An 11,492-nucleotide genomic window follows, 5' to 3' on the forward strand; every position below is an offset into this window, starting at 1 on the left:
ATTTAAGGAAAAGTAATTCAAGGACAAATTTGCAGTTCATATAATTTCGATAGAAGTCATTATCACCATCGTGAAGTTGGTTACGGGTTCTGTGGTTACTTATTCGAAACATAAAGGTTATTACTTTATATGCAGTTATTTTAATCAGTTACTTGTTTGCATATAAAGTTGATTACTTACTTACTATATAGTTACCTATTTCTTTATTTGTTCATTGATGAACTTGCTCATTCACTGTGAATCAGGAGCGTCGGAAAATATTGAAAAGGGCGTGGACAGATTTTTATAAAAGGCATTTTTTGGTGCTAGGCGTAGTTCAAAAAATTATGTAGGCTACCTGCAAATTGCAGTACTTATTACATAAATAGGTCCTGAAAGTCTCGCTTCTAGAATGTGATAGCATGCTAAATTTTGCGGGAAACCAGTATCCCATCAAATTGGTATGACTAAGTAAAACACAACACAAAATTTCATGTTAATCTTAGGGAAAGTAACTGCTCCCACTGCCCCGTGCTTTCGGCGCCCCTGCTGTGAATAAAGAACTGAATAAGTTTTTTGTTCTATGTATTTCTAAATCCTATACTAATACCGTACCTTTTAATTTTTGTGCCATTCTTAACATTATGCACTATTTAAGTTATGTAATCTTTTTCCCGTTCCAGTTGTATGTTGTCTTCATGCGACTAAGATAATCTGAAATTTGTTCATAAAAATTTTTTTGTTTTCCTCGAAGACTTTGATGCGGCTAGTTAAAAAGACCACAAGATGTCAGCAGATTCAATAAACATTTTGTATGCGACAACCGAGAGGTGTCACTAAAGAGTAATTGATAAACTTTAGTTCATTGGAAGGTACAAACACACGACTAGTCGTCTATCATATCATTCTACAAGATAAAGTGGGCAAACGTTTGGCAAATGGCTAACTTATAGTTTTGTATAGTAACACAAACTTTTACAAGCGAGTTTGTACGGATTCAAAACGCTCTCACTTTCTGATCCAGTCTTTTATTTTCGCTAATTCCTTTGGTGGGTGTGATAAAAACGCTGAAAAACACAAGAATAATGTGATGTTGCGTGTGGGTGGCTGCCCAGTTCCCTTATTTATACCGAAATAAAATGAATAAATAAATCATATAATTCATTTTGCAGTATAGTCACCGATTTTACCTCCCTGACAACTCAAAAGTAAATATAAGTACATCGACTGTAAACATTATTACGTCAATTCAAGACTTTTCCATCGTCATAAAGAATTTATGCAATTTACAAAGACAATCTGTATACCATGGTTGAAATTTACGATGCAAATTAATAATTGAAAACCAACTTACTCTCAGGAGAAGAATACTCGATGCCTCTGTTCATAGAATAAGCGACAACGACAAACCGATTGCCGTTTACAATCGGTTACACAGCAGGAGCCAATTGTGCAAATTAGTTCCGATATACTCTCGCAGGAAGGCCTACCAATACCAGCTTTGTTTGCTTAAACAGACGGGTTTAAAGACGGTACTGAAAGTCAACCCGGAGTACTCAATAATCAAAAGGCTCGGTTACACCTGGGTGTTTCTAGTCATAACATTTCGAGGAAAATCGGTCTTTTAACCGACATAATGGTCTTGGAAATCGATTTCTTCATTCATGGTGCGATTCAAGATAAATATAATTGACATTTTAAGCTGAATTGTGAATTTGAATTGAATTGAACTTTGAATTTGCTGATTTCTCTCGTTTGTTGACAGATTTATTATTTCAACACGCACTAATGGTCAGTGATTTATTTTTCGTCTCTCCGAACGCAATAAGGGAAAAGAAAATGACACGGCAGTCTGCAGAAAATCTTGGGCTTTGAAATGAAGTGAACTACCAGTATTACTGATCATTGGTTTTCTTTCATTTGCATTTACCATCAAATGTAAATTCCAAGTCTTCGAAATTTAAGACAGTTAATCTCTTCACGGACGCTTTTAACAAAGCTATGCGCGGTCAATTCTTGCTCCTCCAAACCACAGAGAGCTTTAATCCCTTTAAAATATTTCTTTATCAGACGTCTCAAGTTCTTGCGACGTTTACTCTGTCTCATCCAAATTTTTGAAATATCGCCTCTCGTTATGGCGGAACTGTACTGGTGGCTATAAAGTATAGGTTTAATATAATTAATACCATTTCGTTGAACGTTTAACGCTTTAAATCCAGTAAAATTATCAAGATAAAATGATGCTGTAATTCGCAGTATACATATAGTCGCCGATTTTAATTCGGTGATTCTTTGCAGACTAAACATATGAGAATAAATCAGTTGCAAATATTATTAAGTCAATTCAAAGTCTTACCATCGTCATAAAACAATTTATGATATATATCCAGGCAAATTGTACCGTGACTGGAATTCGCAGTGGAAATGTAACAATTGAAAATCAACTTACTCTCACGAGAGCAACACATAATCACTCAGTTCACAGAAGCGAGGCATGCACAACGCAGCCAATGTTGACACGCGCTTACAAAGGAGCTAATTATGTAAATTAGTACTTACTCCGGTAGGAATCGCTACCAGCATCAGCATTGTTTGCTTTTAATAAACGGACTCAAATGAACGGAAATTTGCTGTCAAGTGCACATTCATCAAAGGGCTTTGTACGCTTTGATTTTTTTTCTCTAAAAAACTTTCTAAGAATATTTGTTCGTTTGTGACAGTTTTGTAGACTTAGTGGTTTGCTGGGAGACTGGCTTTGTCCGCCATAAGGTAGTTCAAGGTAAGCATTAATGAGTTTGTCTTTCTCAAATTTGTCAAGCAAGTTTGTCTTCCTCAAATGTCAGCTGTTCTTTCCGCTTGTGTAGTTCAAATACTTGGTTACTCAAATACACAAAATTACTTATGTGTCGTCCTGTCTCATAGACATCTATTCCCAACGTCACAATCGTTTGTTTTCAAACCTAGAGGCTTTGAAAGCCAGCAACGAATTATCCTTTAGTTCAAATTCCTGTGACTAATGGATGCATATAGGTGCATTCCGGCGACTAAGTTAAGATTATATTCAACTAATGCTGTTGGCAGCGTAGATACTCAAAAAACTGGCGCCGTGTACCAACTACCAACATGCAAATGTGCTACGAAGTGAATACTTTACCGCATGTAGGTCACACACCCCGTTGTTAAAGATAGGCGGTTAAGTTATGAGATGGGAACGCAAAAACTTGATATTAGCTGGTTGAGGTTTTTTTTGGAGCTAGATTTAGATTAGAAGGTCGGTTTAAGTTACTATGTTATAACATTTGAGTTAGGTTTACAGAAAAGTGTGAAAATAGCTTTGAACGCAAGATTTTTTTCGGTGAAATAGTGGCAGCCAATGTTTGATGTATGCTGTGTTGTACAGTATTATAAACTACCACGGGTGATCATTTAACTTTTGTGAGTCGCTGAAACGTGCTGGCAAATTTCGTTACCTCTGTTATTGCGATCATAAATCCATATATATTTTTTGTCATTTCTTCGGCATTATTTTTTCAACAACGTTTTTCAGTTGTAGTCGTCAACTGTTTTCTAAAGTATGTTAACGTCTGTATGAGTCATAAATGCTTTTGTTTAGAAAATTTAAGAAAAAAGAACACTTTCTATAATATCAGAACATCTTTCTATAACCCTCCTTTTCACCAAGAGATTTGTGAAAAGGAAAGAGAAAAACGCGTTGTTTGATGTACGCCGACAAGCGACAGAGCGTCACATGTTCTGGGAAAAACGAACGAAGGTTCGAGCTACTGATGTTTTTATTTCAACGAACCAATACCGTCGCTTTTGTCCTGCACCGCCAATGCCTAATGCTGGAAGTAGTTGCCTTTCAAGGAATTCTAAACAAACGTCGGATATCACAAGGTCAAGACATTTGAGCCGTGTTCCTGCTACACAAAAACTGTATGAATTACTTATAACCTATTCTACTTCCTGGTATTAACAAATAACACGCCGTAGGAAATCAGGGAACGCCTCAAAGGGTGGCATTTCTGGAATCAACGTAATTTAGAAATAGACAACCAAGGCGTAACCAGGGCGTGACTACACGTTAATTTGTTTGTTTTACGGCTTCACGATTTATTGCGGGGATCACTCAACTTCAACTGTTAAGCAGACAATTTGAGAAGTGGGAGCCACAGCTGTAAATGTTGAGTCAAGCGGACAAAAAAATGTAAAACTAACCTATATTTCGCCGATCCCGATTAAGTTGATCGAACAGGTCAAAGCACGCTGAACGCTATTCCAACCATCCCAGCATAAAGTTTGAAGTGTTTGACATTGCAAGCTTATATTGTAACAAATAGATGCGGCATAGCAGAATGTTACCGAAATATAATCTGCAGGCGACAAAGAGAACACGAACTATGAAAAGACAAGACGTTGTTGTTTACAAAAACTTAAATGAACTCACGGTATGGCTATTATTAAATAAAACTAAAGTGAAGCACCGCAGTTTATCACCGCGGGCGGTCATATGGGAACAGCGATGTTAGGGAGCTGACAATCCGGTCATGCAAAGCACCGCGCTGCGGTCACGGTTAATACAACATAAGAAAGTAAAAGCTGCGGCACTAAACAAATTCTTATTGAGAAGATATTGCCAGTTAAGTTTCATAAAATGCATTATTCAAAAACCCGGACATTTAAGCACTTTTTAACATTTATTCCTGACGCAGATTTGAACACTAATAATCCCGGACATGTCTCCATGGGCGCTGCAGAGAAGAGCAAATGGATAATTACTTGGAATTGAAAACAGGAGTAGCTCGAACTGTTGCTTGCATTTGGAAGCCACAGGAAGTGAGTAGAGTGTATATAAATTCCACGATCTATATATAAGTGATTGATCGATGGTGTTTGAACACGTACAGGGCGTTCGCTTTATCTGTCATTTCACGACTTTCATTCGTGAAAATACATTTTTGTGTCTAAACTGAAACTTCGAAAAGCGTTGTTTCTAAAATTTCAGAAAGGTGGAAGCTTTGATAAATTGTGCAAACGTTACCAAAAATACTGGCAATTTGCAGTAAAAATTGCGGAACATTTCGAAAGCATGTGTGCATTATATGCGTTCAAATCACATCTAAGTTACTTAAGAATATTGTATTTTGATCCAACCAATTCTGAAATGCTCAAGTAAAATAATTTCGACCGTCAACGGCAATACAAAAACTTGTCGAATATAATTTTTCTAAATTGGAAATTAACATCCATTAATTATTCTGGGGAACAAATTTTTGTTGTTTGTTAATTTTTTTACTGATCATTGATGCTTTTTAGTGCTAATTTCTAATCTGACATTTGTTTTTGTCTTCATGCTCTAGCTTTTTTTGCAATCTGAGCAATGCGATTTTTGTAGTATCTCGTTAATTGCGGATCGTCATTAGTGTATTGTTAACCAAACCTTGATAATTTCTTCCTAGTGTTAGTTATAAGAATGTTTTTGCGGTAGTGGTGGACGTAACAGTAAAACTGTAACGTTTGCCGTGTTATGGGAAACTAAAAGTTGAAAAACAGCGTCTTTGACATCGACACAGTTGTTATCAACAAAAACGCAATTTGTGATCAATCCCGAGGTATCTGTCGCTTGCTCGTGAACAGAGACAGCGAGTGCATAAATCTTATTCCTCGTTGACTGTTGTAATTTACGAAACCAGGGATAACCAAGCCCTTTGATGAGTCCGTACTTTGCAAGGAATTTCAGTTTATTTCGTACATTTTATTTTCCTTCAACGTGAGAGACGAAAAAATTGCGCTGACGCAGGTAGTCGCAAACATATTGGTAGTTTATGACAATAATTTCCACAAATTTGACGGGCAACTGTGGCAAGGCCTCGAGGGCAAAAACGTGCATTTACGGACCAATACGAAAATGTAAAAGCAGTTAATAGCATCATCACAGCCACTAAAGCCAAATTACAAAAAAAACATAGTTTACACAAATTAATTCAAAACGAAAGTTAAGCTGGTAGTTTGGCAGGACATAAGCGTTGTGTCACCGTCATCATGAAACCGTGTGTCTGAAAAGTAAACTCCATCCCCATTAAAGCAAACAAAGCCACAAACTTCTAATTCTTCGTCCTACGCAAGTTGAAACAACTAATTTGCACAATCGACTTCTTTGTAATAACTTGCCAACTGCGACTGTCGTTTTGCCTTTATGCTTATTCTGCGAATTGAGTCATCGAGTGCAAAGATTTTACTTCTAATACTTGTAATAATCTATTGATTTAGGTGGTTTGTTTTCTTTCACTATATAAGCTGCTTGTCCTTGTACACATCATAAAGTTTATGACGTAAAACAAACATAGTAATGGCGTAGTAAGTGACGTAATCAACTAACTTAAGTACTTTTTAGCAATAACTGCAGCAAAAATAAAGGAATAATTTGCACTAATTTATGACCCGTTTCATTTCAAATTTATTTTAAATTAAACTCAATAAACACTAGTGGGCGCTATTGTTTCACCCAATGAATTTACTGTATTAGAGTCTTTATTAATACAACAAAAAGCGCCGGAATGTCCCTACAAAATATACGAACTCTGCCAAAACCTTTAAACTAATCTTGACAACTTGCTCCCATTGCTACGACTTGGATGTATTATCAGAGTCCAAAAATATCACCGATGGATTAATAATGCTAAACAGTACGTCTGGAAATCTTTCATAATATGTTGTACTTAAGCAGAAAGTGAAATAATTAAAACATTAATAGTTTGATTAAAAAGGAAGGACGATTTCATCAAAAGTAGGTCACGCATAAACGTACAATTTATTGATTTACTTGCTTTGCTTTCAGTTACAAAACCTGGTTGGTGCATTATGCTTGTCAACATTAATATTTTATGATGCGTAAAGGAGAAAACAATTTATCACGAGGAGAAAATATTACAATGACGTAATATACTATTAGAAATAAAATACACGCCATTTACGTTTTCACGAAGGCAACATAGATTAGATTAAAATAAATTACGGTCGTTTTTTTATTCCGCTCAATTTAAACAGAGCCAGTAAAGGTCGCTGTAACGATACTAAACATAGCGGCACTGTAGCAAATAAGCTTAGTATAAGTCATGTAGCAAATAGTGAACCACTTGAGAAATGTCATAATAAAAGCGAGTCAATATTCCAACAAATTGAATGAGACTTGGTAAACTTCACTCGAAACTGCGACGTTGGTGGAGATGATTAAAGTAAATTATAAAGGCTTTTAGCGGTTTGTGAGAGCTAGAATTACTACGTACCGTCGGAATTGTTAAAAGCATCTGCGTTGTTTGCGTAAACTCCGAGTAATATAAATTTGGGTCGATTTTAGAGGAAATGACTCGTAATGACAAGTTCTCTCATTTGAAATGTCGCAGCGCGATTTGAAAAGCGAATCTCTGCCCAACTAATTCCCGAGACTGGCTTCCGCACTTACGAACGGGATTTATTTCCAAAACTGCCGGAAAGATGCTTTCCAAATACCGCCGGACACATTACAAATTTGTCAGTATGTCTGGAAACCTTGCGACGAACTATTTTTCCGCAGAAAATACCCAAATCAATTAAACATGTGCAAGGTTGGCATTATATATCTAGATTTTTACCATTAAAGCCTTTACAAGCTTTATATTAGGCCTAATACTGGGTGGAATATTTTCTTCGTAGTGAAAAAATACTGAACATAACAACACGTTATAAAAGTTTAGCTAATGTTATGCCCCTGAAGTGATTATTTAAATTAATTCTTACTTTCATCAAAAAACGTGCCGATTAACGCGCCTTGACAATGACATTCACTTGGCATGCTTAAAACTTTCAGTTACATAAGATGTTCAAAGGTCGAGTTGTATTTGGTTGGGCTAGGCAGCTTACCTCGATATGCGTTGTTGTATAACGTCCTGAAATGCGTGCTTTTCTTTTCAGAAAACATTTCGTAACATTCGGGGTTCTCTGTACAGTTTATTGCATAACCACAACCACATGTTAATCTTCGGTCTGCACCAATAAACTTTTCTGTTAACTTTGTTACGGTTTCTACTCGTAAACATTCTTAGATCCAGGCGGATTTCTTTATTAAAACAGCTAATGACCGGATATAATATAGATATTAATCAAATGCTCCATACAGCACAAGTGCGTAATCTCAAACACAAAGCCCCAATCTGCCGGCAAAGAATTTAGGAAAGCACTCACACAACAATTATGTTGAAAAACTTTTCCAGATCCCTAATCCAAATGAAAATTGAAATCCATATAACCCAAACAAAGTACCAAATCCCCTTGAAACGTTTTTATACAATGCTTTGTTACCATAACACAGTGGATCCCAACCTTTCCTACTTGTGGGACCCACAAGCTGCAATAATTCCTTCCTACGACTTCAAACTTGTTACGTAATAAGCTACGTATAAAGAATTAAAAGTATAACTTGCGAGTCTCCAGGTTAAAAACCACTGCAAATAGCGTTGCATATATAGCGTGACTAGTAACAAGAAAACAGGCTTCAAATCACATAATCGCGAAACCATCAGACTTTGAACTCCTTAGAGAACGTGTAATTTTGTTGAGATACGAGAACATCAAACTCGGAGTAAACTCGGAGTAGTAGTAATAAAACGAAATCGTGAAGAACGTTCATTCAGTGAAACAACACCGAGAAATATGTACACAAAATCAAAGAGTGACAAGAAAAATGAAAATTTTGTTCTCTTTATTTGTATAAGTATAACTATTATGTCTACATAACATTAACAATTTACCGATTCCAGTAAAAGGCAATTTTAAACATGAGAATAAAAGTGGTCACAAGCATTGTCTGCAGAGTCAAACACGCTGCTAAGTGTGTGCACATTAAGGGTGAAAAATGGATTTTTTGTTTAAGCCACGTTTGCAGAAGACGACGTTGTTGTACAGAACAGTACACCAAGCAGAAACATCCAGTAAAACAAACTGTATTCGCTTTTTATTGTAAGTTGTCGTTTTGACGGCAGTTTTAGATATGTCCAACCGAAAGAAAGACTTTACGCCGACCGGGTGACAAACAAAATTGCAACAAATATCATCTAAAAGTCTTCTGTGACATATTGTATATCAAGCGCAAAGGGTGATATAAATTTTTCTTAATTACAACATTTTGTCTGCTTTTACTGTGTATTAAATGAAACCAAATTCCACCTAAAGTAGGATAAGTGTAGAGCTGTCTCTGTCACAAGTGATTAAATATGACTCATAATTTTGTATTTGAGTAATAGGAAACAAATGGCTGCTGTTCCATGTTTCCACCCAATAGAACGTGCAATGAGTATTAGAAATTACCAGGCCATACCCTTCTTCTAATTTTATACTGGAAACTGTTCAAATATATTTCGCAAATTTCTTGAGCAAAGTCCAAGTCCAAGGAGGGTTCTTAAGAATGCTTTGATTCGTCGATTAGTCATAAAAACAGTCCAACAATGTCTTGGTTATATGGCGGGAAGACTCAGGCAACAATTGACCAGGTGTGGGCTTGGTGTGTATGGGTCCATAAAAACCATGGCTGAGTAACAGGTTAAAACGGGGTAAGAGTAACAGATAAAATGCTGTAATTGTAACCGTGTGTTAAAATTCCAGCGAAGCCGCTTAGAAGCTAGTAGGCCTATATCAAGCCTCGTCATATCGAACAATATTAGGCCATTCTTCGAGACTGAATAATCACCACAGTGTTTGGGACACTCTGATCTGTTTAAATTGGTTGCGTTACTGTGTACATTTCCTGTGCGCTGGCCCTTCTTGGAAGCAAGGAAGCGCTTCAGCTCTCCCATGCACCCGCTCCCGTGCTCGAAAGGAAATTGTTTATTTCTTTTTTCTCCCGTCACGAGATTCTCGCGTTTCTTACGTCGCCCTCGTTATGACTCGCAAAGTGTCACGTCGCTTGCAACTTAAGCCGCGAAGTGATCTTTTTGTTTCTCTTTTTCAAATTTCATCCAATAAGACGGCCGGTTCAAGATCCATTTAATGTTTCTTTTTTATCTCACCCCGAGGTGTCGTCTTTCGTAGTAAAACACGATTTCTGAAACGTGCATAGCAAAGACGCATGAGGTAATGCGTGTAATACATCGAAACTAGGATGATATGGGTGAATGAAATGAAACTCTTTATAAGCAGAGATTTTTGTCTAAAATAGTTGGAATAGAATCCCAAGACTGGAGGAAAAGCTTGCATATCTACTGACGTTATTGTAGAATGCGAAATACCCAACCTCTTATTAAACGAAGTTAATTGGATATTTTGGCCTGTTGAGAAGCTAGGCAAGGAACTAGAAAACAGCCATACGAAGGATATGAAGGCCATGACAAACCGAATTATACAAATTAGTATACAGTAGCTGCATTTCGCCGCCTTCTTAACCGATTTGCCTCCTCTGGTTCCAACGTGAAATAATTTTCGCATGCTATGAAACTGTTTGAGAGAACTGGAACTGAGTTGATTTATACAAAAAACTCGATTTCTAGTTTATTGAAGTTAAGTGTGAGATGGAGATTTAAAAAAGTCTGAAGTGAAACGTCTTTTTTCCATTTTTCAAACTATGCACGATTTCGGATGAAAAAAGGCAGCATAGCGTGCATAGAACAGGTTACCTTCTTCTTCTTAACTTTTGCATAATCTTTAAATTAACATAAGTCCACACAGCTGGGTTGTTTGTGCGACTAAGTCCAAAGTCAAAATATGTCGTGTGGAATTTAAAGTTCTCAACATTGACGACTCGCGTTTATTCCATTGAGGGAGTTGGGCGATGATTACGTAGATATGTTGCATAACTTACACAATGTTTAGGGAGAAAAGTGCTGGTGGTTTGACCTTAACGAGTTTAACAAGTTCAGCTCACCCGCTGGCTAATTCCTGACTTTCGATAAGGACATTCCTCAAAAAGCCGCTATAGGATTTTGGATCTTCCCCTCGACGGATAGCGGTCTTGTTTCATTAAATTCAGTCGTATATTTAGTGCTATTTCATTTTCGCAGGATAACATATTTCCATTCAAAACGAACGATAATCTGAATTAATAACCCAAACAACAATATCCGATCATTCAGCGTTCGTCAGGGATTTGTAATGAAAAACCGATGATGTCAAATTGTTTACCATAAGTCTGCGCATGCGCAGAAAGCTATCTCAAGCGTCAACGCTCATGATGAATCACTTTGGTTCTAAAAACTGTGCCTACGTTAAAGGTCGTTCGAGGTCAGTTTAAATAAAAGAAGCCAACAATTTCTAGGAAGTCGGTTCGTGTCTGTTCGTAGATTACTGGAGAATTTTCAAAGTCAGTCACATCAGTTGAACACGTTTCTTTCGATTCGTAATTTTGGAAGAACGGTGTGATAACACATTTTGTTCAGTATGGCCTGCCTGTTAGTCTGTGGAAAGGATTCTTAGAAAATGCGTGTTTTGTGTCCACGTATGACCCTGCGCTAGATTTTGAGCAAAATTTTCAATTACAGGAAATATTT

At 36.8% G+C, this 11,492-nt stretch overlaps 1 long non-coding RNA gene across 1 annotated transcript; it reads right to left on the reverse strand.

The window, feature by feature from the left end:
- Positions 1-593: 593 nt before the first annotated feature.
- Positions 594-2,128, reverse strand: LOC143453093 (uncharacterized). The gene is made up of 3 exons (XR_013115133.1): positions 1,334-2,128; positions 992-1,046; positions 594-693 (listed from the first exon to the last, which is right to left on the reverse strand). It is a non-coding gene; the product is annotated as an uncharacterized LOC143453093 (long non-coding RNA).
- Positions 2,129-11,492: the final 9,364 nt, after the last annotated feature.

The sequence above is a fragment of the Clavelina lepadiformis genome, chromosome 4, assembly GCF_947623445.1.
Source record: "Clavelina lepadiformis chromosome 4, kaClaLepa1.1, whole genome shotgun sequence".
NCBI classification, from domain to species: Eukaryota; Metazoa; Chordata; class Ascidiacea; order Aplousobranchia; family Clavelinidae; genus Clavelina; species Clavelina lepadiformis.